The 26423-nt window shown below is 48.2% G+C and overlaps 1 pseudogene; it reads left to right on the plus strand.

Annotated features, from left to right (window-relative positions):
• LOC125428027 overlaps positions 1-26423 on the plus strand; it is a 189787-nt pseudogene that overhangs the window by 45037 nt on the left and 118327 nt on the right.

Below are 26423 nucleotides of genomic sequence, written 5' to 3' on the forward strand. Positions count from 1 at the left end.
TGGGCCCTTCAGCCACCTCACTTCACTCTTCCCTTTGTGCTGCTCTGCATGCCTTCCCCCTCGCCCTCCCTTCCCTGTTGTCGCCGGCTGGTTCAAGTAACAGAAAAAGGAACTCACTCACGAACTTACCGCATCCTTTAATTCTATTGATGTTTTGAGATATTGATATAAAGAGAGCATGAAAATAACAAGCCAGCAGTCTTGACTACCAGGTGTCATGAGATATTATCGCCTTTAAGAATCATTAGATGGAGTGGAATTAAGAGAGAACCAGGCCTGGGAAGCTCTGCAGAAAAAAACTCTAGGGAAGGAGAGAGTGCTGCCTTCCATGTAAACAAGAGAAATGGGCTGAGGAGAGCTCCTCTGCAAGCCAGCTGCACAGAGAAGAATTCTGAAGGTAAGTGTTCCATTTGCAGTACGAGCCAACAGGGTTTACTCAACAAGGTGGGTTCAGTTTACAAGAAGGAAGACTACCTTGGGAAAAAAATGCATTGTCTGGCTTAACCCATGATGTAGTTTTGTTTGTAACATTAAGGGGAAGTGAAGGTGTTTACAGTGTTCCATTCTCCCATATTTCCACTTCCCCGTCTTTTCTCTGCAGGTGCGGGTAGAGCTGGTCCACAACCCAGCTTTCTGCAGCGCTTCAACTGCCAAGAAAAGATACACACAGATATTCAGAATCAAAGGCCTGTCCTCCAAGGCCGTGCCGTTTGTGATTGTCCCACTCCAGCGGGGACTCCACGACATTGAGGTCAAAGCAGCTGTCTGGGACCAGTATGTGTCAGATGGGGTCAAGAAGAAGCTGAAAGTGGTGGTATGTATGAAGTCAGGGTCTCCAGGGCCTCTTGGGGAAAGAACGGCTGAAATAAGTCAGCTTCTCAAACAGGGGTGTCAAATAAGCAGCCTGGGGTCCAGTCCCTTGAGGGAGCTTATCGGGCCCCTGATCCAGATCAAGAGCCGGGCCGGGGGGGGGGGTACCTCAGCAGGCTTGTGGGCCTGATAAACCACCCCACCCCACTGAAGGCTTACCAGTCCAGGCACCCCTCCCCCCCGTGCCATTCTGGGGCCAGCCAAGGCAGCCGCTCCCCCTCCCACCATTGCCCAGCCTGACCAAGTCCCATTTATATCACATCTGACCGTCATAATGAGTTGGACACCCCTGTTCTAGAATATTCCATTTGTGAGTTCATTCCACCCTTTAAACCTCCTTTTGTATGATCCTTGATGCATGATTGTTACTCTACCTGCTCCCTATCAGCAGACGTAGAGCAGGGCTAAGAGTAGACAAGTAGACTTAGTCGTTCTTCTTTACACGCTGCAGCCTCCCGCCTCTTAGGAAAAGAAGACACTTCACAAAGATGTTCTTTCCAATAAGGAAGGCTTTAACTAAAGTGGTTGCAGGACTATACAAGGCAAGATAAGACTATCACTGTACAAGACAGGACTAGATAAAACTATACAATATAGACAATTCAGCATACACAATGCATAGCTGCTATAGTGTTAAAACAAGGTACTTTTCCCAGCAACAATATTTCCACTGGGACGGAGTCACAGTCAATGCACCAATCACGTTAAAGGTCAACTGTAGCTAGTTGCCCCCAAACTGGCCGGCTCCGGCTCTTGTTGCTGACTCAGCTATCTGCTGCCTAGAAGATGAACCACTATTTTACATATCCTGACACTCCCCACCTGTGCAAAGCAGAGCATGGTGGTGTGAGGCCAGAACTCAGGTCCGACCTGCGCAGCTGTTTGAGAAAAGATAGGTTAGAAATAAACTCCCCACAAAAGCATCAGACATCTGACATCAGAAACAAACAAGACCTTTTTACTTAACAGAATATAGATAGGAACATAAGATCTCTGACAGAAGGTGACCCCCTTCTGGGTGCTCTCAAAAGAGAGACACGCCCACCATGCGAAAGACCTTAGTCTTTACAGATACAAAGAATACATACGTCACAGTTCATCCCCTTACTCACATACATAATCCATACCCCTTTCACGTGCTATGAGCATGAACCTTAAAATCCCATTGGATAGTTCTGTCTCCTTGTCACATTAAGACAGCCTCTATTCCACGTGTCTGATTCCTTCTGTTACACAAACACTGCATGCTGTTTGCTCATGTCCCTCTGCCCATATGCAAACGGCTGCAATAAAACTGACTTCTGCCTTTTCTTGTTTCCAAGAATAACCTGTTTTCCTGCTTTTCTAAGTTTGCTCCTGAAGAGAGATATACCTCCTCAGGGCATGCAGGTTTTACATCCCATTCCTTAAGATCATAAAACTTCCCTTTTCCCAGTTTGAAATGATTTAACTTTAAAAGATTATACAAACATTGATTCTAACGATTATACCTTCGATTCTAATACAATAGAATTATAGTAAAATACCAGTAAATATGAATCTCTCATTATCATTTCTGTGTTCATTTAACATATATAGAAAAACACTTTTTCCCATTTAACTAATGACATTCATTTCTATTCTAACCTCTGATCTCTTTTATGATTCTGTTTATTCATGTAGCTATCCCCTATAGCTGTTCTAACAAAAATAAAGTTATAAATGTATATCCAGTTCCCACAGTGGGATCTCTCTCTCTCTCTCTCTCTCTCTCTCTCTCTGCCATTTGAATGTGTTTGATAGTCACCTTCCAAAGAGACCATTTTCTCCAGAGAATTCTGGAGATCACTTACGGTGTTGCTCTGGTGAGAGCTCGCCAAGGTGGCCGTGACTGGAGAAGCTATTACAGAGGGCCTGGGTTGGTGCTGCAGGAGATGCCAGCTTGGAAAGATGGGGACTTGGATTCTCTGGGGCACTCACATGTGACTTGGAGATCACTTGTAATGCTGGGAGATCTCCAGGCTCCACCTGGAGGTTGGCAGGCCTACAGTCCTCTTGCTAGGCCCTTCCTTTCTCACACCAAGAACAGGAGTGGCGCCTGCCACCTCCCAACTTCAGACCATGAGCACCAAGGGGCATACCTGGGCTGAGGAGATCTGTTCTCTGGGGGTGGGGGTGGGGGCAGCTGACCTTCTCCGCATCAATACCTGTCATATGTTAATGGACCTTTTTGTTCTGTGTCAATGCGCTTAGCAACACAGTTAACTAGAAGCCCCCCCTGCTCTGCGCTCTGGAAGAAGGGAGCTTTCCAAAACAATATCTTTCACACCTTGTTGTTCCCACATTCCATGATAAGATGGGATGGGGTGGGGTGGGGTGGGGTGGGGTGGGGTGGGGTGGGGTGGGGTGGGGTGGGGTGGGGTGGGGTGAGGTGAGGAGGATAGCAAGGGATCTGTTCTACTGCAAAAGCCATGTGCCACAGGCTTTCTGCCTTTAAAAAAGTACCTGTGGGCAACGCAATAAAGACTTCTGGTTTCAAAACCAGAGTCTGTTTTGGTCCAGGATCTAACAGCTATGCTGTAAACTGCAACTTCCAAGGCACCTAACCCTGGTTGTCTGGAGGCACCGGGGGGGGGGGGGGTGGTGGTGGTGGTGGTGGTGGTGGTATTGAAATATGAAGTGTAAACTGCAACTTCCAAAGTCCCCAACCCTGGTTGTCTGGAGGCACCGGGGGTGGTGGGTAGTGGGGTATTGAAATATGAAGTGTAAACTGCAACTTCCAAGTCCCCAACCCTGGTTGTCTGAAGGCACCGGGGGGGGGGGTATTGAAATATGAAATGTAAACTGCAACTTCCAAGGCACCTAACCCTGGTTGTCTGGAGGCACCAGGGGGGGGGGGCATTGAAATATGAAATGTAAACTGCAACTTCCAAGGCACCTAACCCTGGTTGTCTGGAGGCACGGGGGGGGGTATTGAAATATGAAGTGTAAACTGCAACTTCCAAGGCCCCTAACCCTGGTTGTCTGGAGGCACCGGGGGGGGGGGTATTGAAATATGAAGTGTAAACTGCAACTTCCAAAGCCCCCAACCCTGGTTGTCTGGAGGCACCAGGGGGTGTTGAAGTGCCTCTTCTGGTGGTGAGGACCAGTTCCTAGCCGGGAGGTCCTGCAACTAATTAGCATTTCGTCCCATGCGGTAGTCAGGCACCATGAAACTGAACTATTTGCCCCAGAAGTGAGGTCTGATGCTCTGGGCTTACACTGTCCTGTTGTAGGGCTGAGTCTCTCCCTGCTACCCTAACGTCTTAGCGGCGGGGAGATCCTGGTAAAGAGGGTTTATCTGCTTCCTTCCTTCCTGAACAGCCTGAAGGTATGCTGAAAAAGCTGGTGACTGTCATTGAACTGGACCCTGCTGCGAAAGGAGTCAGTGAGTAACAGCTTCCTTTTTTAAGTTCTTTTTTTTTGGGGGGGGGGGGGGGGGGACTCCTTTGAAGATCTTTTTCAGCATCCAGTATTTGCACTCAGTGTGCTTCTATGGGCGAATTCCCACTGGCAATTCATCCTGAGATAGTCACCCAAAATATCCAGGTTTTCTCGAGAGCTCCTCACTGCTGAACTGCAGAACACGGATCGGTCCCATTTCTGGCGCTCCTCCTCCCCACCCCCTTATCATGGGATTTTCCTGGACCTGCTTGTATATGCAACTTTTTGGGAAAAAAACCACACTCCAATGGGAGCTAATAGGAGATAGGGGCTACATATTTGAGGGTCGATAACTTTGGCCCCCATGAACCAAACTTCACCAAACCTGGGTGGTATCATCAGGAGGGTCTTCTAAAGATACTCTGAAATTTTGGTGGTGCTAGCTTAACAATTGCACCCCTGAAAGCAGGCACCACCCCACCCCCCGCAAAGGGGCAGGCCTAGATGTCTTCACTGGAAACATGCTGCAGCGAGGATGTTGGAACCTGGATGAAAAGGTGCCGATTCTTTTGAAACTTGGTTGCATCCAGATTAAATTTTCAGTGGAAATTCGGCCATGTATTTTTCAAGGCAGTGGATATTCTCATGTTTGGGAAACTTCTGATAGGGCTTCTTTTATCCCAGAAGTTTGCAGAAAGACATGATCACATAAGGAGCAAGCAGAGGCGTAGGAGGTTAAGAGCTTGTGTATCTAATCTGGAGGAACAGGGTTTGATTCCCAGCTCTGCCACCTGAGCTGTGGAGGCTTATCTGGGGAATTCAGATTAGCCTGTACACTCCCACACACGCCAGCTGGGTGACCTTGGGCTAGTCATAGCTTTCCGGAGCTCTCTCAGCCCTACCCACCTCACAGGGTGTTTGTTGTGAGGGGGGAAGGGCAAGGAGATTGTAAGCCCCTTTGAGTCTCCTGCAGGAGAGAAAGGGGGGATATAAATCCAAACTCTTCTTCTTCTTCTAAGGCGACAATTCTTTATCCCATTCCAAGCATAAATTTTGTAATTTTAGTTTTGCGAGACTGTGGTCTTAGGTATGTACATTACTGTATACTGTCATGTACTGGGCCTAAACATCAGGAAAAACTTTCTGACAGTCAGGGCTGTTCGACAGTGGAATGCACTACCTTGGAGTGTGGTGGAGTCTCCATATTTGGATATTTTTAAAGAGAGGCTGGATGGCCATCTGTCAGGAGTGCTTTGATTGTGTGTTCCTGCATTGCAGGGGGTTGGACTTGATTTGCCCTTGGGGTCTCTTCCAACTCTATGAATCAGATCTTGACACTATTTGGGCAGCTACCATGCCAATTGCACCGCCAATGCATAGATGTCAAACTAGTAGAAATACCTGCTTTAAACTGTGAGCAAACCAGCAATGAGTTGAACTGGCATCCTTGGCTTAAGAGCCAATTGGGCCTTCTGAGTAAAGTGCAGTTCAGTTTGGAAAGCTTCACTACTTAAAATTTCAGATGGGACAGTGAGAGGAGACCAGGAGTGATGGGTTCAAGGTGAAGGAAAAGAGATTCCACCTAAACATCAGGAAGAACTTCCTGACAGTCAGGGCTGTTCGACGGTGGAATGCACTGCCTCGGAGTGTGGTGGAGTCTCCTTCTTTGGAGGCTTTTAAAGAGAGGCTGGATGGCCATCTGTCAGGAGTGCTTTGATTGTATCTTCCTGCATTGCAGAGGGTTGGACTTGATGGCCCTTGGGGTCTCTTCGAGCTCTATGATTCTGTGATTCTATGACCATAGTTCTCCTCCTGGTGGGAGGTGGGTATGATAGCTTGTGTTTCCCCCTCCCACCTCCAATGCAGTTCTGGGAACCCACAGCCTGTTGTTTTCGTTATACATCGGGGTTCTTTCCTGCATTGGCTTGGATGGAGTAAGACGCCATAAGGAGAGACCAGCCACATTCCTTTCCTGGTGAGAGGGAAGAGTCGGGTTCCTCTGGGATAGGAGGTGTGGCTTGGGATAGGACGGCGAGTCCTCTTTTGTATTTGAAAGGAGGGTTTGTTGGGGTTTCCCAATTCTGTCAATAAACGCCTGATGATCTTTCCCTGAACTGCTGTTTCTAAATGAAGACTTTTGCTCACATGGAATTGCTTTCCTTGACCAGATCAGAGGTCCTGACGATTACCTGCCATCAGATGTTTCCGTTCTCCTTCCGGATTTTTGAACAAAGCTGCCAGAATTCTGGAACTGTCCATCACTGCATTTGGGATCTTTCCCACTTCTAGTCACAAATGACTTAACACTAGTAGTTACGGTCAGGTTTTCTCAAGGAACTTCTGATAGTTGCAGCGATTTGTGGTGGGAAATGGGACAGAGTCCAAATGCAGAAATCTACCATTCCTAGATTTCTAACTGCTCAAAAATTGTCCCTTAAGATGATTCTGCTTTCCTGTCTTTTTTCAGATGGAGTCCAAGAACAGAAGGTCAAAGCCAAAGTTATTGACGACCAAGTTCCCGACTCTGAAACTGTGACCAAACTTAGCATCCAAGGCAAGAGATAAGTTCTTTAAGATATCGGGCCAGAGGATCAGTGGGGAGGAAATGACCAGACTCCGGCCTGGTGGAACTCTCTGTCACTTGACACCAGGGCCTGGTGGGATCCTAAGCAGTTCTGCAGGGCCTGCCCAGCAGGAGTGTTCCACCAGGCCTTTGGTTGAGACAATTATGAGTCTGTTTCATCTTGCTGCCCCTCTGACCTTGCCCCCCTCCTCCCTGTCCGCACAGAGAGTAGATTTATGATGGGACAGGGATGGGTAGCTTTCTAGGCTGCTTCAGGGTCCGCTATGGACATCTGACTGGTTGCCATTGAAATGAAGTTGTGCATTGTGTTCGAATGTTGAATTGTTTGGCATATTGTTGTTATTTAAATTGATTTAAAATTGTATATTGTTTTATGTATTGTCGAAGGCTCTCACAGCCGGACTCAACTGGTTGTTGTGGGCTTTCTGGGCTGTATGGCCGTGGTCTGGTACATCTTGTTTCTAATGTTTCGCCTGCATCTGTGACTGGCATTTTCAGAGGTGTATCACAGAGAGAAGTGTTAAACACTGTGTCCAGAAGAACAAGTGTAACACACTTCTCTCTGTGATACACCTCTGAAGATGCCAGCCACAGATGCAGGCGAAACGTTAGGAACAAGATCTACCAGACCACGGCCACACAGCCTGGAGAGCCCACAACAACCATCTGTATATCATTTTATTTATTTATCTGTTTCCATTTATTCCCCACCCTTTATCACAGACTCAGGGTGGGTTACCATAAAAACCACACAAATCTCCAACAACGGTAAAATCACAATCAAACCCTATCCTAAACACCTGATCTTGCCCCCACTCCTCCCTGTTTGCACAGCAGAGGCGTACCGACCTAGGAACAGGGGGATACCTGTGTCCCCAGGTGCATGCCTTTCAGTCATGAGGGGGGGCACCGGAGGGCCCCCCACAGGACCAAAGACATGCACCAGCAGCCAGCAGCCCACCGCCTCCTGGCCTCCCTGCAAGCTGGCTTCTGCAGGAGCCAGCCTCCAGGGATGCATGTGGGATGTCTGCTCCACCCCTCACCCTGCCTCACCCCCAAGCCCCACTCCCTGCCCCCAAGCCCCTCCCCCAGGCTGCATGGAGCCCAACTGCTGCTCTCCCTAGAGCAGTGATAGGGAGCCTTTTCGAGACTGAGCGCCGGGGGTGGAGCGAGGGGAAACAGCACCTGGGGCACGCGTGCGCTCTGTGCCTCTTCCATGCCCTGCCCTGCCCTGGAATGCCCCCGAAATGTCCCAAAACACCTCCGCCCCGCCCCCAGAACACCCTCGCCACAATCCCACAGGGGCGCGCGCCCAGTACGTTGCGCACCCCTCGTCCCCTTGGCGCTATGCCGCTGCCGAGTGCCCAAAATGGGGCGACGGCTCACGCACCCGTGCCATAGGTTCGCCGCCACTGCCCCAGAGTTTAGGAAGAGCAATTGCCGGACCTCCAGCGATGTGCTGTTAAAAGCACTGAGGGCAGGGGGTGTGGCTTGGTAGGGGCATTGCCCTGCCCTCGGCCTTCATGCTCTAGGGAGAGCAGAAACCGGGCTGCAGGGAGCCTGGGGGGGCTTGGGGGAAGGCTTGGGGGGTGGGACCCCGCCCCTGTGCCCCGCCCCATTTTCCCACCGTAGACCTCTGCCGCCCATAGATCAGATTTATGATACTGTGTTTCCCCGAAAATAAGACAGTGTCTTATATTAATTTTTGCTCCCAAAGATGCGCTATGTCTTATTTTCAGGGGATGTCTTATTTTTCTACGTTCTGTTCGTCGGGCATGCTTCCAAACAAAAACTTTGCTATGTCTTACTTTCGGGGGATGCCTTATATTTCGCACTTCAGCAAAACCTCTACTATGTCTTATTTTTAGGGGATGTCTTATATTCGGGGAAACAGGGTAGGACAGGGATGGATAGCTTTCTAGGCTGTTTCAGGGTGCTCTATGGACATCTGACTGGTCACCTGTCAAACTTGGGATCTGTGACCCAAATCAGACTCTGTACCATTGAGGATAAGAAGCCTTTATTGGAGAAAACAGACAGGTAGCAGACAGAGAAAGCTGATTCTGCCAGAACCAGGAAGCAACCCCAATATATCAAGTCCTACTCCTTCTCCCCGCCCCCCCACCCCAAGCCTGAAATACAATCCCACGATTCAAAAAGCACGAAAGGCAAGAATGCCAGAAATACCCAAGGTCAAAAGTCAGAGAGAGTCTCTACACAGGAAAAGGAAAGTATTCTGCCCAACACCTTTGACTCCCTTCCCCTCTGGGCCTCATTGACGAGTGCCTTGGGTTCAAATGTTGAATTGTTTGGAATAAGAACATAAGAACATAAGAACAAGCCTGCTGGATCAGACCAGAATCCATCTAGTCCAGCTCTCTGCACCTTGCAGTGGCCCACCAGGTGCCTTTGGGAGCTCACATGCAGGATGTGAAAGCAATGGCCTTCTGCTGCTGCTGCTTCTGAGCAACTGGTCTGTTAAGGCATTTGCAATCTCAGATCAAAGAGGATCAAGATTGGTAGCCATAAATCGACTTCTCCTCCATAAATCTCTCCAAGCCCCTTTTAAAGCTGTCCAGGTTAGTGGCCATCACCACCTCCTGTGGCAGCATATTCCAAACACCAATCACACGTTGCGTGAAGAAGTGTTTCCTTTTATTAGTCCTAATTCTTCCCCCCAGCATTTTCAATGAATGCCCCCTGGTTCTAGTATTGTGAGAAAGAGAGAACAATTTCTCTCTGTCGACATTTTCTACCCCATGCATAATTTTATAGACTTCAATCATATCCTCCCTCAGCCGTCTCCTCTCCAAACTAAAGAGTCCCAAATGCTGCAGCCTCTCCTCATAAGGAAGGTGCTCCAATCCTTCAATCATCCTCGTTGCCCTTCTCTGCACTTTTTCTATCTCTTCGATATCCTTTTTGAGATGTGGCGACCAGAACTGAACACAGTACTCCAAGTGCGGTCACACCACGGCTTTATATAATATTGTTGTTGTTTAAGTTGATTTAAAATTGTATATTTTAATGGACCCAACACCCCCACTCTCATACAACACAGCCGCTGAGAAGAAAAACAGAGCCTCTTTAAAATGGAGGGAAACTCTGTTTGTGGTCCTGATTGGGGGTGGTGAGGGGACTTCCTTGTGGGCGGGGCTTCACAAGGTGAACCTTAATTTTTGCCAGGCTGCAGGGCTGGGGCTGGAAGTATATCTCTCCTTGGCCCATCATTGCATGCAGACCATGAGAAGCAAAGGGCAGGTTAAGGCTGGGTGGGATTTAATATCACATGCCTGAGTTCGCCAGTCTCCAGAGCACCAGCGTGGCGATTCCAATCTGGAGGATTTGATTCCCCCCCTTCTCCACATGAGCAGGGAGTCTTATCGGGTGAACCAGATTTGTTTCCCCGCTCCTACGTTCCTCCTGGGCGGCCTTGAGCCCGTCACCGTTCTCTCCGAACTCTCTCAGTCCCACCTGCCTCACAAGGGGTCTGTTGTGGGGAAAGGGAAAGGAGTTTGCAAGCCGCCTTGGGAGAGAAACGGTGGGGTAGAAATCCAAATGGTTCCTCTTCTTTTTTCTTTTTTTAATATATATTTTTATTAAATATTTGCAATAATAACACACAAAATCATGTTACAGCATGACAAATAGATCCATTTTCCATAGATTAACAAAGATAGTACTAGAGTACATTTATGCATCTAACATTAATCATTTCTACTCGCTCATCTTTGCGGCTCACTATATAACTAGCTTAACCATCTATTTGTCAATAATTCCACTGTGCTGCTATACTTATTTATTACTAATCTATCCCTATACTCTAACTGACTTCCCCTATTCTTTTTTCACTTCTCAGTTCTATTTGGATATCAATAAGCGTTTTCTTCAATACTTACCTGGCAGGGGAGACACCTTGATCACGGTTCCTCTTCTTTAGGTGGGGCCTGCCACAGCCCCTCCCACTATATTTCTCAAACTGTACCCCCAAATCTGCAGAGATTTCTCCACCTAGAGCTGGCAACCTTATGCGTGCCTCATGCACCCCCTTGCCTGGGGAGTCCACACTGAGGGGAGGGGAGTCAATAAGGCTGAGATCATTGTTAACTGCATAATAATCCCAGTTGAACTCATTTGTGCTATGGTAGGCCAGTAACCAGCGCCTTGAAATTGACCCCCAAAGGTCACTGATAGCAGAATTGAGCGGTGCTACTCAGAGTAGACAAGTGGTCTTGTACAGCAAACCCCCACCTTCATGAAGAAAAACTCCACACAGCTGTTTCATTCAAAAGAAGGCTTTTACCATTGAGTTGCTCTATGTACAAGATACTATATACAGAGTAGGATATTAAGCAGTCCAACAAAGTGCTTCGCCAGGCACTTGTTTCCCTAAGGAACAAAGTCACAATACATTGCTGGTGCTTATATACATGGTTCCACCAATCACTGTAAAGGTCACTTGCATCTGGATAGAACCGGTCTGCTAGCTGTCAGATCATTTCTTTCTTGCTGACTCATACCTCTGCTGGATAGGATATGATCACCATGATCTAACTGTCATGACAGTCACTACAACAGAGCAGGATGTCCCAAAGATGGTGAGGGTCACGAAACAAATTTATGTGAGGGAGCGTGGCAGTCCTACAAAGAACCGTGGCCGCTCAGCATTCTGGAAGCGTGCAACCCATTCCTTTCTGGCCCCATGCCCACTGTCTGGTTTGGGGTTTTTTTGTGGGGGCAGGAAACCCTGTGGCCCAGATTGTTGAAAACTCTATTGACGGGGCCAACCTGAAACATCTCATCATAACTCCTTCTGGCTGTGGGGAACAGAACATGATCAAAATGACTCCGACGGTTATCGCCACTCTCTATCTCGACGCTAGTGGACAGTGGGAGAAGCTCGGGGTGAACCGCCGGGCCGATGCAGTCAAGCAGATCATGCAAGGTAAAAGCAGCAGAGGCATCGTCAGACTAGGCCAGGGGTCCCCGACCTAGTGGAGTCCGGGGCGGGGGGGGGGCTGCTTGCACAAGGTGATGGACACAACCATAAATTAGCAGCCGTAGGAGGCAGTGCCAGCCATAAAACGACTCTCATGGGAGGTGGAGCCAGACATGGGAGAAGGCCAAGTGCAGGGGAAAAGAAGATGGGTTGTATTGTCGATGGCCAGAATCAAGTGACTGTTGTGGGTTTTCTGTGCTGTATGGCCATGGGCTGGTAGTTTTTGCTCATAACAGTGTTCCACAGAGAGAGACAGATCTCTCTATGACATGCCCAGAGGTGGGATCCAGCAGGTTCTCACCAGTTCCTGAGAGTGGGTTACTAATTATTGGTGTGTGCCGAGAGGGGTTACTAATTGGGTCTGCTTTTCTGTTAGAAATTCCATTAGGTCCAAAAATCATAAAGTCCTGTTGTTTCCTATGTGGCTGGTTAGCGAAGGTAGAAAACGGGATAATTCTCCCTGTTGGGCTGTTTTAAAAACATGTGTTAGAAATATGGTAAAGTTCCTTGTTTAAGGAAAGTATCCTTCTTTTGATTTCTAGAAACAAAATTAAGTATTTGAAAGTATTAAGTATTTGACAGGCAGTCAATTAGAGGAGAAGTAGTTGTTTCTGTTGGCAGTAGACGATAGGACTTGCTATAGTGAGTTTAAATTATGGACAGAAAGATACCAACTGGAAATTAGGAACTTTTTTTTACAGTAAGAGTTTTTTACAGTAACAGAGAAGTTATTAGTGCCCCGCCCCCGGAATGCCTGGCCACGCCCCTGTTGTGCCCCGCCCAGCCCCATTGGCGCTACGCCACTGTTTGAATCCCACCACCATGGGAACCTGTTGCTAAAATTTTTGGGTCCCACCACTGGAAGATGCCAGCCACAGTTATGGGCGAAACGTTAGGAGCCTATTAAATTGAATAATAATTTTAAAAGCTTTCAGACCTCTGCACCACAGCCCAGAAAAACCACAACGGTTTTAAAAGAGCAATTCTTTTCAAATGCACTGGGGCAGAGGAGTGAAATAAGAGAATAAAACTGACCCTGCAGCTGCTGCTGCAATAGCGTTACTTTAATCTGCACAGCCAATCGGACTCCCAGTGGCCAATCAGAAACCCACCTGGCCTCACCCACTTTCTAAAAAACCCTTGTTGGGTTCCAGGGACGGTCTTGGTGGGAGAGAAGGGTTGATTCTGCCTGTTGAAGTACAGGCTTTCAAAGAAACTGGACCGGGATGTCATTGCTGTCCGCTGTCTCCTTTTTCAGGTTACGCACAGGAACTGGCGTACAAGAAAGCAGACCACTCCTATGCTTCATTTACTGGTCGCCCATCTAGCACTTGGTAAGTGTGGCCATGCCCAATTGTTGGTCTCGGACCCAGGGCCTATAAATGGACTCTGGATATTGGATCAGAAGTGTTTATTGAAGGCAAGATCAGGTTCAGGTTTCTCAAGCCCCAGGCTTGAGACTGGGATTGGAGGGACTGGAGCACCTTCCCTATGAGGAGAGGCTGCAGCGTTTGGGACTCTTTAGTTTGGAGAGGAGGCGGCTGAGGGGGGATATGATTGAAGTCTACAAACTTATGCATGGGGTAGAAAATGTTGACAGAGAGAAATTTTTCTCTCTTTCTCACAATACTAGAACCAGGGGGCATTCATTGAAAATGCTGGGGGGAAGAATTAGGACTAATAAAAGGAAACACTTCTTCACGCAACGTGTGATTGGTGTTTGGAATATGCTGCCACAGGAGGTGGTGATGGCCACTAACCTGGATAGCTTTAAAAGGGGCTTGGACAGATTTATGGAGGAGAAGTCAATTTATGGCTACCAATCTTGATCCTCTTTGATCTGAGATTGCAAATGCCTTAACAGACCAGGTGATCGGGAGCAACAGCCGCAGAAGGCCATTGCGTTCACATCCTACATGTGAGCTCCCAAAGGCACCTGGTGGGCCACTGCGAGTAGCAGAGACCTGGACTAGATGGACTTTGGTCTGATCCAGCTGGCTTGTTCTTATGTTCTTATGTTCTTATGCTTGAGAAAGCCAGTTCCGGGGGAATCTGGCTTTCCTAGGTTGTTATATCCCTACTCCGTACCCTCCTCCCACTTTCCCAGAAAAAGTGTGAAAGTAGTTTTCTGGAGGCTTAGGCACCTGAAAGGTCATAAGAACCTAAGAAAGAGTCTGCTGGATCAGACCAGAGTCCATCTAGTCCAGTCCAGCTCACATGCAGGATGTGAAAGCAAGGGCCTTCTGCTGCTGCTGCTGCTCCCAAGCACCTGGTCTGCTAAGGCATTTGCAATCTCAGATCAAGGAGGATCAAGCTTGGGAGCCATAGATCGACTTTTCCTCCATAAATCTGTCCAAGCCCCTTTTAAAGCTATCCAGGTTAGTGGCCATCACCACCTCCTGTGGCAACATATTCCAAACACCAATCACACGTTGCATGAACAAATGTTTCCTTTTATTAGTCCTAATCCCCCCCCCCCAGCATTTTCAATGTATGCCCCCTGGTTCCAGTATTGTGAGAAAGAGAGAAAAATTTCTCTCTGTCAACATTTTCTACCCCATGCATAATTCTATAGACTTCAATCTGTGAAACTTACAAATTGTCAGGTCTGTGAAACTTACAAATTGACTTGGGAACATTGGATGAAGGACACTGAAGAAAAGAATGGTGTACATCACAGGCGTAGCTACCATGGGGACATCCGGGGACAAGCGCCCCGGGCGCCACCTTGTGGTGGGCGGAAAAATTGCAGGTTCGTTTGAAGCTTTCTGTATTTTTTACTGTTTTTTCCAATTGTGGTCTGCAGGAGGCACAGTTTTTAGGCTAGTGGCACCAAAATTTCAGGCTCTTGTCAGGTGACTCTCCTGATGATATCAGCCAGGTTTGGTGAAGTTTGGTTCAGGGGGGGGTCCAAAGTTATGGACCCCCAAAGGGGGTGACCTCCCATCCCTCCATTGTTGTTCCAATGGGAGCCAATAGCAGATGGGTTACTATCATTTTGAGGGTCCCATAACTTTGGACCCCTCTGAATCAAACTTCACTAAACCTAGGTGGTATCATAAGGATAGTCTCTTTCTGATATCACTTCCAGGTTTCCAGTGAAGGTTGGTTCAGGGGGTCCAAAGTTAATGGACCCCCAAAAGGAGTGCTCCATCCCCCATTGTTTCCCAATGGGGGAGCTAATGGTAGATGGGGCTACCCCTTTGAAGGTCCATAACTTCTTGGACCCCCCTGAACCAAACTTCACTCAAACCTGGGTGGTATAATCAGGATAGTCTCCTCTAAAGATAGCCTAAAAATTTTGGTACTGTTACATCTTAAACATTGCTCTCCTGACAAGCACCTCTGGCAAATTTTCCGCAGATTCTTCCTTTAAATCCACCCCCTTCGGAGTGGATTTAAAGGGAGAATCTGGGCTCCCTAGATTAAAAAAAAAATTGAAAGTACTGTCGAAGGCTTTCACAGCCAGATTCAACTGACTGTTGTGGGTTTTACAGGCTGTGTGGCCATGGTCTGGTAGATCTCGTTCCTAACATTTTGCCTGCATCTGTGGCTGGCATCCTCAGAGGCGTATCACAGGGAGAAATCTGTTATAAGAGAAGTCTGGACACAGTGTATAACAGACTTCTCTCTGTCGATACACCTCTGAAGATGCCAGCCACTACTGTGATACACCTCTTGAAGATACTCAGCCACAAGATCCTACCACAGACCACAGCCGGATGCAGCTTAGAAAACCCACGTAACAACTGGCACGACTTTGACAATGGTGCTGTTTGGGGTCGGATGGGTGGGAAATCTACCCTGAAACAGCATCACTTTCAATAAAAGTTGTTTTAAACTAGAGAGCCCAGAGTGCTCTCTTTAGGTGAAATTTAAAAGGAGAATCTGGGCTCTCTAGTTCTTAAACAACAACATTAAAAGTGATGCTTTGTTTTCTCAGGGTGGATTCCCTTCAAAAAAAAATAGCATCACTTTCAATGTTGTTTAAACTAGGGAGCACTGGGTGTGTTCAGATTCATGTGTTGGGGCATGTTCTATAATGTGATGGTGTTTGGTCATGGTGGGGAAGGGGGGGCGCTGCCCATATGCCAGGGGGGGGGGCGCAAAACTCAGATTTTGTCCCGGGCTCAATTTTCCCTAGCTACACCACTGGTGTACATATTTTACCAATAGAATTCTAGAGTAATATTGCAATGCTATTTAATGAAATAATTAGGAAGGAAATAAGAGTAAGGAAAAGTATTGTTAAAGGGGAAAGTAGAGAAGAAAGAAATTTGATTTCTATTTTGTCTTGGCTTATTTATTTATTTATTTGGATTGGTCATTTTATCAGGTTGTGAATCTATGAAATGTCATTTGAATATTTATGTTTGTTACTTGTGAATATATATTTTGAAATTATTTAAATAAAAATTATTATAGAAGGAAAAAAAAAGGTCAGCCAAGAGAAAGGTCAGCCACCTGCTAAGCCTCCCCGGACATCCTGTTGTCTGTCTGAGATTAATACAGGGTGTAATGCCCATGATGCTAAGCAAGGTGGGCAGCTGCTCCAGGGCAACTTTCACCTTGGGGGCATCAAAATGCAGGGTTCGTTTTGGGGTATTTTTAGTGGATTTCCATTTTTGGCCTGCAGGGGGCGCGGTTTTTAGGCTAGTGGCACCAATATTTCAGCGTATCATCAGGAGACTGTCCTTATGCTACCCCCCAAGTTGCACCCACTGCAAGCACCAATGTCCTGGTGCAAAAAAAAAAATTAGTCATGGTGGAGTGGCCTGCCTAATGGGGCATCCAACTCAAGGTTTTTTTTTTTTTGCCTCCAGGGGGGCTACCAGTTTTGCCCTCATATTTTACCTCCTGCCAAGACGGGGAGCTTCTTGGGGTAGCGTCTAGTTATCTACAAGCAGTGTGAATCTGTTAATATCAAGGAGAAAGATACAGGAAGGAAAGAGAGGGCCCCTTCTATATATCAATCAGTGTGCATATCAGTCAACCAGCATCAAACAGAACATGTTTGAAGTACAGAGTGCCATTCAGGCTTTGGTTCTGACACCAATCCAGTAGCAGATTGGCATTCCAGATGTAGCAACAAGCCATGGCAGGCTGCTGGAAGGGATCTTCACAAATCCTGCCCTTCTCACCTTTTGAGTGGCAAACTCCCCCCCCCCCCCTTGTTGTAGATTTCCAACTATGGGTTGGAAAGTTCCTGAAGATTTGGGGCGTTGGGTCTGTGGAAGTTGGAGTTTGGGGAGAGGAGAGACAGAGGAATATAATGCCACCGAGTCATCACTCCAAATAGTGTTTAGCCTTCAGGAAGCGTAGTGTGGTTTCCTGGTCAGTATGAGTTGGCCTTCAGTAGCATTCTCTCCTGATAGCTTCTCTGTAGATCGTGGCTGCCATCTTCAGAGGATCCTCTGAAGATGCCAGCCACAGATGCAGGCAAAACATCAGGAGAGAATGCTACTGGAACACGGCCATACAGCCCGGAAACCACACAACACCCCAGGGATTCTGGCCGTGAAAGCCTTTGACAATACATTGTTTCTCTGTACTTTGGAGATCAGCGGTAATTCTGGGAGATCTGCAGCCCCAACCAGGAGGTTGGCAACTGTAGCTCAGAAGGGCTGTTCAGCAAGACTTTCCATTAAATTACGTAGTATTCGTAGCAAGGATGTCGCCTCCACAAAGGCCATCTTCTGCCCATCTCACTTCCGACTCTATACCTGGGACAGTATGTCATGAGGTGACTTCTCTACAACAGCCTGGCAGAGTAGATCAATATCGTCTGTCCATTCCCCCCCCCCCACACCCACACACACACACATTGCCGGAGGGTGATTCTGATGCTGAAATACAGGGTACAGCCTTAACTTGGTTGACCTTATTTCTCCAGGACTGGAAACAGCAGATGACAAGTTGTGGGGATGGGGGGCATTTGGTGGCATCCACTTGTTTGTGGGGTGCCCCAAGGGGCTATCCTCTCCCCAGTGCTGCTTAACATCTATATGCAGTCCTTGGCATAAGCTTGTTTGGAGGTTTGGGCTGAGTTGACACAAATATGCTGATGACCCTCAGCTGGTTCTGTTGATGGATGGCCAGCTGGCTGCCACCCCAGATGTTTTGGCACAGTGTCTCGAAGCTGGTTGGTTGGGCATGCAAGGGGTGGCATGCAAGGGGAGGGGAGGGAGGGGAGAGGAGAAGAGTGAGTGAGGGGTGGAATGCAAGGAAGGGAAGAAAGGGGCCCCGGCATCTGGACATGGCCCACCCACCCTAGCGGAGGGAGATGGAAGGGAGGGAGGGTGGCATGCAAGGGAAGGGGAGTGAGGGAGGGGAGTGAGGGAGGGGTGGCATGCAAGGAAGGGGAGGGAGGGGGTCCAGCATCTGGACATGGCCCACCCACCCTAACAGAGGGAGAGGAAAGGGAGGGATGGGGGAGGGGTGGCATGCAAGGGAAGGGGAGTGAGGGAAGGGAGGAAGTGAGGGGTGGCATGCAAGATAGGGGAGGGACCATTGTATCTGTAGAACCATATTACCCCGTATTGTCTGCAGAGGACACTCCATTCCTCTGATAAAAATCTTCATGTGGTCCCTGACCCCAGGGACGTGTGTTTGGCCTTTCCCTGGCCTGACTCCAGCCTAGTGGAACTTTCTATCAGATGACACCAGGGCCCTGCAGGACCTTAAGCACTTCTGCAGGGCCTATAAGACAGAGACGTTCCACTGGGCCTTTGGCTGAGATCACGTGTGTGTGGCAATGTCATCGCCGGCCTCGCTACAACCACAACTACCACAATCACAATAGCAACAGGAACTACAATGACGAACACGCTATCATCTAGTGTCATTCCCTTCTGACTGTGCCCATGTTCCATCAGTTTGAATGAAGGTTCCAGTCCAAGCTGGGTCGGGGTGGGTCTAATTTGCTTGCCATCTGGTGTTTTTAGAATTGACATTTTAATTAATATTATGTACTTCCAGAATTGTTTTTAAAATGTTTGTACGCTGCCCTGAGCCCGACTTTGGTCGGGGAGGGCGGGATATAAATTTAATAAAATCCACCCACTGATCGCCCTGCCATGCCTGGAGCTGGCTGGACTGACACACCACCTTCCTTTCAGGCTAACAGCATACGTTGCAAAAGTCTTTGCCATAGCTAAATCTATTGAGTCCAACATTGATGCCCGGGTCATCTGCGGAGCTGTGAAATGGCTGATTCTGGAAAAGCAAAAGCCAGATGGAATGTTCCAAGAAGACGCCCCAGTGTCAAGCAGAAGTATGACGGTATGCTTGATTTGCACTGTGACTGTGACTTGACCTGGTTGAGGGGGCCTTGCATGTTCTTGATTCTGATTTCTGATTCCTGATCCTGACAAATGCAGCACAAGAAACGGTGTTGTGCGCCTGAGCCAATGTAGCTCAGGATGTCTCAGCCGTGTACTGATGGGTTACCCAAAATGGTGGGAATCTGTTTCTTTTAGAGTGGGGAATTAGCGAGAGCAGACTCTTGACTTAGCAAAAGGTCCGTCACCCTCGAGATCTTTGTTACTTGTCAGCTTTTGTGAGAAATCTGCAGGACAGCAAAATAAATTTTAATAATTTTGGTCTGGTGGATCTTGTTCCTAACGTTTCGCCTGCATCTGTGGCTGGCATCTTCAGAGGTGTATCCCAGAGGGAAGTCTGTCCCTTCCCTCCCTTGCATGCCACCCCTCCCTTCCCTTCCCCTCCCTCTGCTAGGGTGGGTGGGCCATGTCCAGATGCCGGACCCCCTCCCCTCCCTTGAATTCAATCCCTCCCTCCCCTCCCTTGCATGCCACCTCTCCCTTCCCTTCCCCTCCCTCCGCTACGGTGGGTGGGCCATGTCCAGATGCCAGGCCCCATCCCCTCCCCTTCCCTCCCTTGCATGCCATCCCTCACTCCCTCCCCTCCCTTACATGCCACCCCGCTCCCTGCTTCCCATGCAGGCTTTCCCCTCCTTTGCTAGGTGGGTGGGCTTCGATGTCCGATATGGGCCCCTTCCCTTCCCTTCCCTCCCTTGCATGCCATCCCTCCCTCCCTCCCCTCCCTTACATGCCACCCCTCCCCTCCCTTCCCCTCCCTCTGCTAGGGTAGGTGGGCCATGTCCAGATGCCAGGCCCCCTCCCCTTCCCTCCCTTGCATGCCATCCCTCACTCCCTCCCCTCCCTCCGCTAGGGTGGGTGGGCCATGTCCAGATGCCAGGCCCCCTCCCCTCCCTCCCTTACATGCCACCCCTCACTCCCTCCCTAATTGTCACAACCACTCTGGCTGGGAGACGCCATGGCTCCATGGCAGAGCCTCTGCTTGGCATGTAAAAGGTCCCAGATTCAGTCCATAGTGGCTAAAGTTACATTGATCAAGTAGTAGGTGAAAGACCACTACCTGAAACCCAGGACACAGTGTGTAACAGACTTCCTTCTGGGATACACTTCTGAAGATGCCAGCCACAGATGCAGGCGAAACGTTAGGAACAAGATCCACCAGACCACAGCCACACAGCCCAGAAAACCCACCACAACCAGTTGAATCCAGCCGTGAAAGCCTTCGACAATACAGTTAATAATTTTATTTAGGGATAATAGGGATACACAAGCACATAATATTAAAAGCAGCAGAATACACACACTGTCCCAGGATGTGAGCAGTGTTGAGCGGATGGGCTTGGAATAGATGAAGGGAATTTTGGGAGTAAGGGTTATAGTCACCTAATCTTGGAGTGAAAAGGTCTGATGAATAGAGCTGAGTAACCCACACTAGCTCTGGTAGAAGAAAGAGCAACATGTCGGGGACAATATCAACAGACAGAGAGGTGTCCAGAGATACTGAACACTGAAAGGGGGCTTCTTATAAGGAAAAATGGACCCTCAGAGTTATGCAGAGTGGCCCTTAATGTCCCAGGACAAAGGGGAGTCATGCCTTTATGGGGAAAAACCTTAGGTGTTGAGTCGTTAATCTAATGGTTGGAGTACTTGGCCTGATTGGCTAAGCTGGGAGTGCCGGGAGGTGGGCAGAGTGCTCAGCCAATCCAAACTATAAAACAGTGGCAATGCAAATAAGCTGGTCATTTGAGAGGATCAGTCAGAGGAAGAGGTTTTGGGTTAATAAACAGGAACACTTGGGGGAAATACATTAATAAGTCCACAGGGTGAATAGTCCAGGGCTGGAGATGGGAACGCTTTCCAATGCAGGGGCGTTGTTTTCTCTTAATCCCTTTAGGAAGAGAGTGTGAGGCAGGTATTGTGCAAGGCAGGTATCAGTCAAGGGCAAGTCCAGAAAAGCTTTCACTGTGTCCTTGTGGGTACAATATTGTGTGATCACGACTCCCACAATAGCTATGCCTGGACATGCAAACAGAGCCATGCTGTGTGCTAGCAAGCGCTGGACTGTGTAAAGCCACTGTGTTTTAGGAAGTTTTTGTCTTCTGAACAAAAGATGCACTTCATTTTACTCGCAGGCCACCACCAGTTTGGGAGGGCATTTCCCCAGTTTTCCCCACGGGGAAGGGCTCAGAGGTAGAACACTCGCTTGGCACGCAGAAGGCCCTGGGTTCAATCCCTGACATTTCCATGTAAAAAGACTGGCTAGGAGGTAAAAGGTAAAGGTAAAGTCTTTATTTACGGTCAGTTACCAAATACAGGCTAGCCCAGGGGTCTGCAACCTGTGGCTCTCCGGATGTTCATGGACTACAATTGGCCATGCTGGCAGGGGCTGATGGGATTTGTAGTCCATGAACATCTGGCGAGCTGCAGGTTGCAGAGCCCTGGGCTAGTAGGTGTTACGAAGGATCTCTGGGAAATTAATCCCCACCACAATCCCCATCTTGATCAAGGTCTGACTCCGGGAAGGGCAATTTCACGTGAGCAGTTTCCTTTCGGCTGAAACGTTCTCTATAATCTTGTTGCCGCTTCTGCTGCCAGTTGGTCATACCCTTAACTCCACCCCGTCTCCCAAGTGGGGGGGGGGGGAGCTATCCTGGGCAAATGGCAGCCAGTTGCAGCCATTTCATTTGATCTCATTTATTACATTTATTTATTACGTTGAAAAGAAACGGTCAGACCTTCCTGGAACTGCCAGAGGTTTCTCCAAGGCTGAAGATTTCCGGGTTTCTGATGTGCTTTCACCCGCTGTCCACACTGCTGGGTTTTTTTTTGCAGTGCCTGCACAATCGCTGTTCTTGGGGGCTTAAAAGGTTTGTGGTTTTTTAAAATTGGAAATGCATTAAATGGTTTGTTTTTTTTCCTCTCTCTTCCTAGGGAGGCGCTCAGGGGGCTGAACCCGATGTGTCCTTAACAGCCTTTGTCCTGGTGGCCTTGGTGGAGTGCAGAGCAATCTGCGGAGAGCAAATCGGTGTAAGTGTCCGTGCACAACGCCCCCTAGGATAGAATCATAGAATCATAGAGTTGGAAGAGAGCCCAAGGGCCGTCAAGTCCAGCAGGAACACACAATCAAAGCACTCCTGACAGATGGCCATCCAGCCTCCCAAGAAGGAAACTCCACCACACTCCGAGGTAGTGAATTCCACTGCCGAACAGCCCTGACTGTCAGGACGTTTTTCCTGATGTTTAGGTGGAATCTCTTTTCCTTCACCTTGAACCCATCACTCCTAGTCCCAGTCTCTGGAGCTGCAGAATATCAAAACATGGCTAAACTCTGGAGCTACAGAATATCTAAACATGGCTGTCATTTCACCTCTTAACCTTCTCTTCTCCAAACTAAACATCCCCAGCTCTCTAAGTCTCTCCTCATATGGCATGGATTCCAGACCTTTGACCATTTTGGTTGCCCTCCTCTGGACCCATTCCAGCTTGTCAATATCCTTCTTGAATTGCGGTGCACACAATATTCCAGGTGAGGTCTAACCGATGCAGAATAGAGAGGTACAATTACATCCCTCTATCTAGACACCATGTGCCTATTGATACAGTCCAGAGTCGCATTGGATACGATCACCCCCAGCTGTTTCCCCTCTCTCCCCCCGGCCAGCTTTTGCTTCTTGCTGCTCAGGTCTGAAACTTGACATCCACCCCTCCTAACAGCTGTAGGGGACAACCTCTAGTTGTCTGAGATGAACTGTACTGAGGTCCTTTCCATGTGTTCTGTCAGCTAAGGTTGAGCTTTCATTAGTTTCTAAAACAGGGGTCTCCAACATGATGCCTGAGGGGGTTTTGTTTTTTTAAAGAAACTGGAAGGAGCTTCTGCCCAGCAACACTGACACTGGAGATCTGATTGGCTGTATGGATTTTTTTTAAAAAAAAAATGCTGCTTTGGCAGCAGCTGCCACCACAGCAGGAGGGTCTTCACTGCATGACTGGGCCGCCATTTTGTGACTGCACCCAATCACAGGCTCCAAAGGGTTGGGGGCTCCTGCTCTGTAAGCCAGCTGTAAATCCTAAACTCTCACTGTTTTTGAGGGTTATGGGGTTTCTGAAGTGAAATACATTTAACGGAGAGCCAACATGGTGGTTAGGTCTCAGCACCTTAAGCCAATAAACGAACTCTGTGGTATTGATCAGTAGTGTTTATTGATGAGGCATCCAAGCACCAAAGCTTGGCAAAGCCAGTTCTGACAAACCTGGCATTTGACATCCCCTTTATCCCATTTAAAGTTCCCTCTCCTGCTTTCCCAAGAAGTTGTGAAAAACAGTCCCTAGATAACGGATGTAACTCTTTTTCTGATGGGACCAGGGTGTCAGGGGAAGCCTAGTTACCTACAAAGCATGTGAAGCCATAAAGTAAAGATCAAGAAAAGAATGCTCCAGATGGCAGTGGTTACATATATCTTTTGAGCAGCATTGATTTGTTGTTTTAAGCAGTTACATTGAGTGGGGAACGAATCTCAGTCACATAGAAACTATCCCCTGACAAGTGAAGTGGTTTGATTGCTGGACTAGGATATGGGAGACCCAGACTCAAACCCCCTGTCAGCATTGGAAGCTTGCTTGATGAGCGTTGGCTGATCACACACTCTCAACATTTGTGGTGAGGGTAAAATGGAAGAGGAGAAAACAATGTAATCTGCTTTGGATTCCCATTGGGGAGAAAAGTGGAGCATCAACGAATAAAATGGACGAATGAATGTGCTAGCATGTATCTAATTCCCCCTCCGTTTGTTATTTCCTCGCATGCTTGGAAAGAGGTTTGCACACATGTGTGCCTCTTTGATGGGGAAACAGGTGTCCAGAGGGCGCTGAGTGTGTTATTCCACAGCCAGGTAGCATCTAGGGTTATGCACTGGCTTAATGTCAGGTCTATGATTCATTCAATGACTGACTGTGGATTTCTCAATCAGAAGTCTTTATTGGAACTAACATTGAACCCCTGGAGTTTGCAAAGCCAGTTCTGACCCACTCCCCAAATGCCCATAGCTTTATTACTTCTGTTGTCCACTCCCTCCTCTGCCCCCAACTGCGCAAAGGAAAAGCAGGAAAAGTAGAGAGGAAAACAAAAGTCCATTCTCAAGGTTTAGGGCAGGGGTGGTTATCCATGGCTCCAGGAAACAATGCATGGACTTCAGTTAGCCTCACCAGCCCCTGCCAACATGGCTAATTGGCCGTGCTGGCAGGGACTGATGGGAATTGTAGTCCATGAACATCTGGAGCACCAAAGTCTGGCCACCCCTGGTCTAGGGAAAGATAAGTGAGCCATCTGGCCACCCCTCCCTTCACGGAGAAGGCCAGAGATGCCGCTGTTATCTATAGCTGCAAGCACAGTGAGAAAGTAAGAACAAATGGAGAGATTCAGTAGCCCAGAGAGACCCCAGACATTAGCACCTGCTGAGATGCCCATGTAGTTCAGTATAATAATCAAGGCAGGTGTACAACAGGTACTGTCACAAATATTACACCCATGCGTACTCCAACTCACTAGGTGAGCATCATTTTAACATTATCTGTGCTGGTGTCTAATTGAATTCCAATGAGTTGGGGGGGGGGGGGGACTGGGGCATCACAAATATACAAAAAATGTTTAGTAAGTACACCGTCAGGTATGGCTATAAAACCTCTAGATTAGGTTTTTATTTCGGCAGTCCTTTGTCAAGCCAATAATTGCTGTACAAAGTATTCTTTTTCTTACTCCTCTAGGAGCACAACCGTTTTTTCTTACACTAGATAGTTTCCAAACTGAATTTCAAGTTTCACTTGAATGGCTCTACTTTAAATAGTCCTTCTCTCTGGATATCAGGATCTCACATGAGATATTTGTGATAGTAAGATAAAGTTAAAATGATACTCACCTAGTGAGTTGGAGTACGCATGGGTGTAACATGTAGTTCAGTAGACAGAGCCAAAATCCTGTTCGTCATCCTCCCTTGGCAGGGAGGCACTAGGAATCACAAGGCGCTGTCTGGTGATCTCTGAAGTCTTCTAGCGTACCAAGAACTTTGCTTTTGTGTTCAGAGTTTAGACAACAGCATCACCAAAGCGGCTGAGTTTCTAGCCAAAAAGTATGAGACTCTGGAACGGTCTTACACCGTGACCCTCGACTTCTACCATATGCTTCTTTAATCCCATGGCGGGAAGCCGGACAATCACCTAATGGTTCTGATGAGAGCGTCAACAGGTATGTTGGTTGCAGGTTGTGGTTTCTGAGGGCCTGCAGTTCATTCAAGGAGCAGGATGAGAAACTAATTTGAAGGGGGGCGGGTTAAAATGGACGAGGCCTAGGGAATGTCTCAGCAGCAGAAGCCAAGCTGAAGCAGCGTATGAGCAGAGCCCCCCGCTTGCTTCCCACTGCTGCTCGCTGTCTCATCTGCAAGGCGCTCCAAAGTCCTCCCTGGCAGTGTAAACAAACATCTCTTCAGCTCCATGGACTTTCTTTCCCCCTTCCTTCCATCAGAAGATGCCACCTACGGCCACATTCTGTGATACATGACCTTTCCTAGTTCTAATCTGAATGTTCACGAGAGAATCCCAGCAGCTCAGTTGAGGTGGGACTTGCAGGCAACACGCAGATGGTTTTGGGCTTGATGCATGAAAATGCACAGACGATCTTATATTGCACAGTAGTTAGAACTGCTCTTCCAGGATACAGGACTGTAGCCTTCCCATCATCCCCTGCTAGCATCATGCTGGCAGGGGATGATGGGAACTGCAGTCCATAACATCTGGAGGGCCGCGAGTTTGACACCTGTGCCTTAATGGAAACAGATGGGGCTTGGGTGGGAGCTTGGCCTTCATAGGAGAAGGAGTTCAGCTGCCCTGAAGGTCTCTTTTAGTGAAGGCTTATTGCCCTGGCCTGGATGGGCCAGGATGATTTTGTTGGATCTCACGAGCTAAGCAGAGACAGTCCTGGTTAGTATGTGGAGGGGAAACCAGCAAGGAAGTCCAGGGGCGCTACAAAGAGGCAGGCATTGGCAAACCACCTCGAAACTCCTGTTGTCTTGCAAACCCTCTGGACCTGCTGCAGAGGCGTAGCTGGGCCAAAGTGCGCCCGGAGCGGATTCTATGTTTTCTGCCCCCCTCCATAGGCCCTGCCCCCCAACCACCTCCCCACTTACCTTAGTTCAGCCTGAAAAAGTTCAGGCCTGTTCGAGCGAAGTTTGTATAATTCCAG

The sequence above is a fragment of the Sphaerodactylus townsendi genome, linkage group LG03 (assembly GCF_021028975.2).
Source record: "Sphaerodactylus townsendi isolate TG3544 linkage group LG03, MPM_Stown_v2.3, whole genome shotgun sequence".
In the NCBI taxonomy this organism is placed as follows: Eukaryota; Metazoa; Chordata; class Lepidosauria; order Squamata; family Sphaerodactylidae; genus Sphaerodactylus; species Sphaerodactylus townsendi.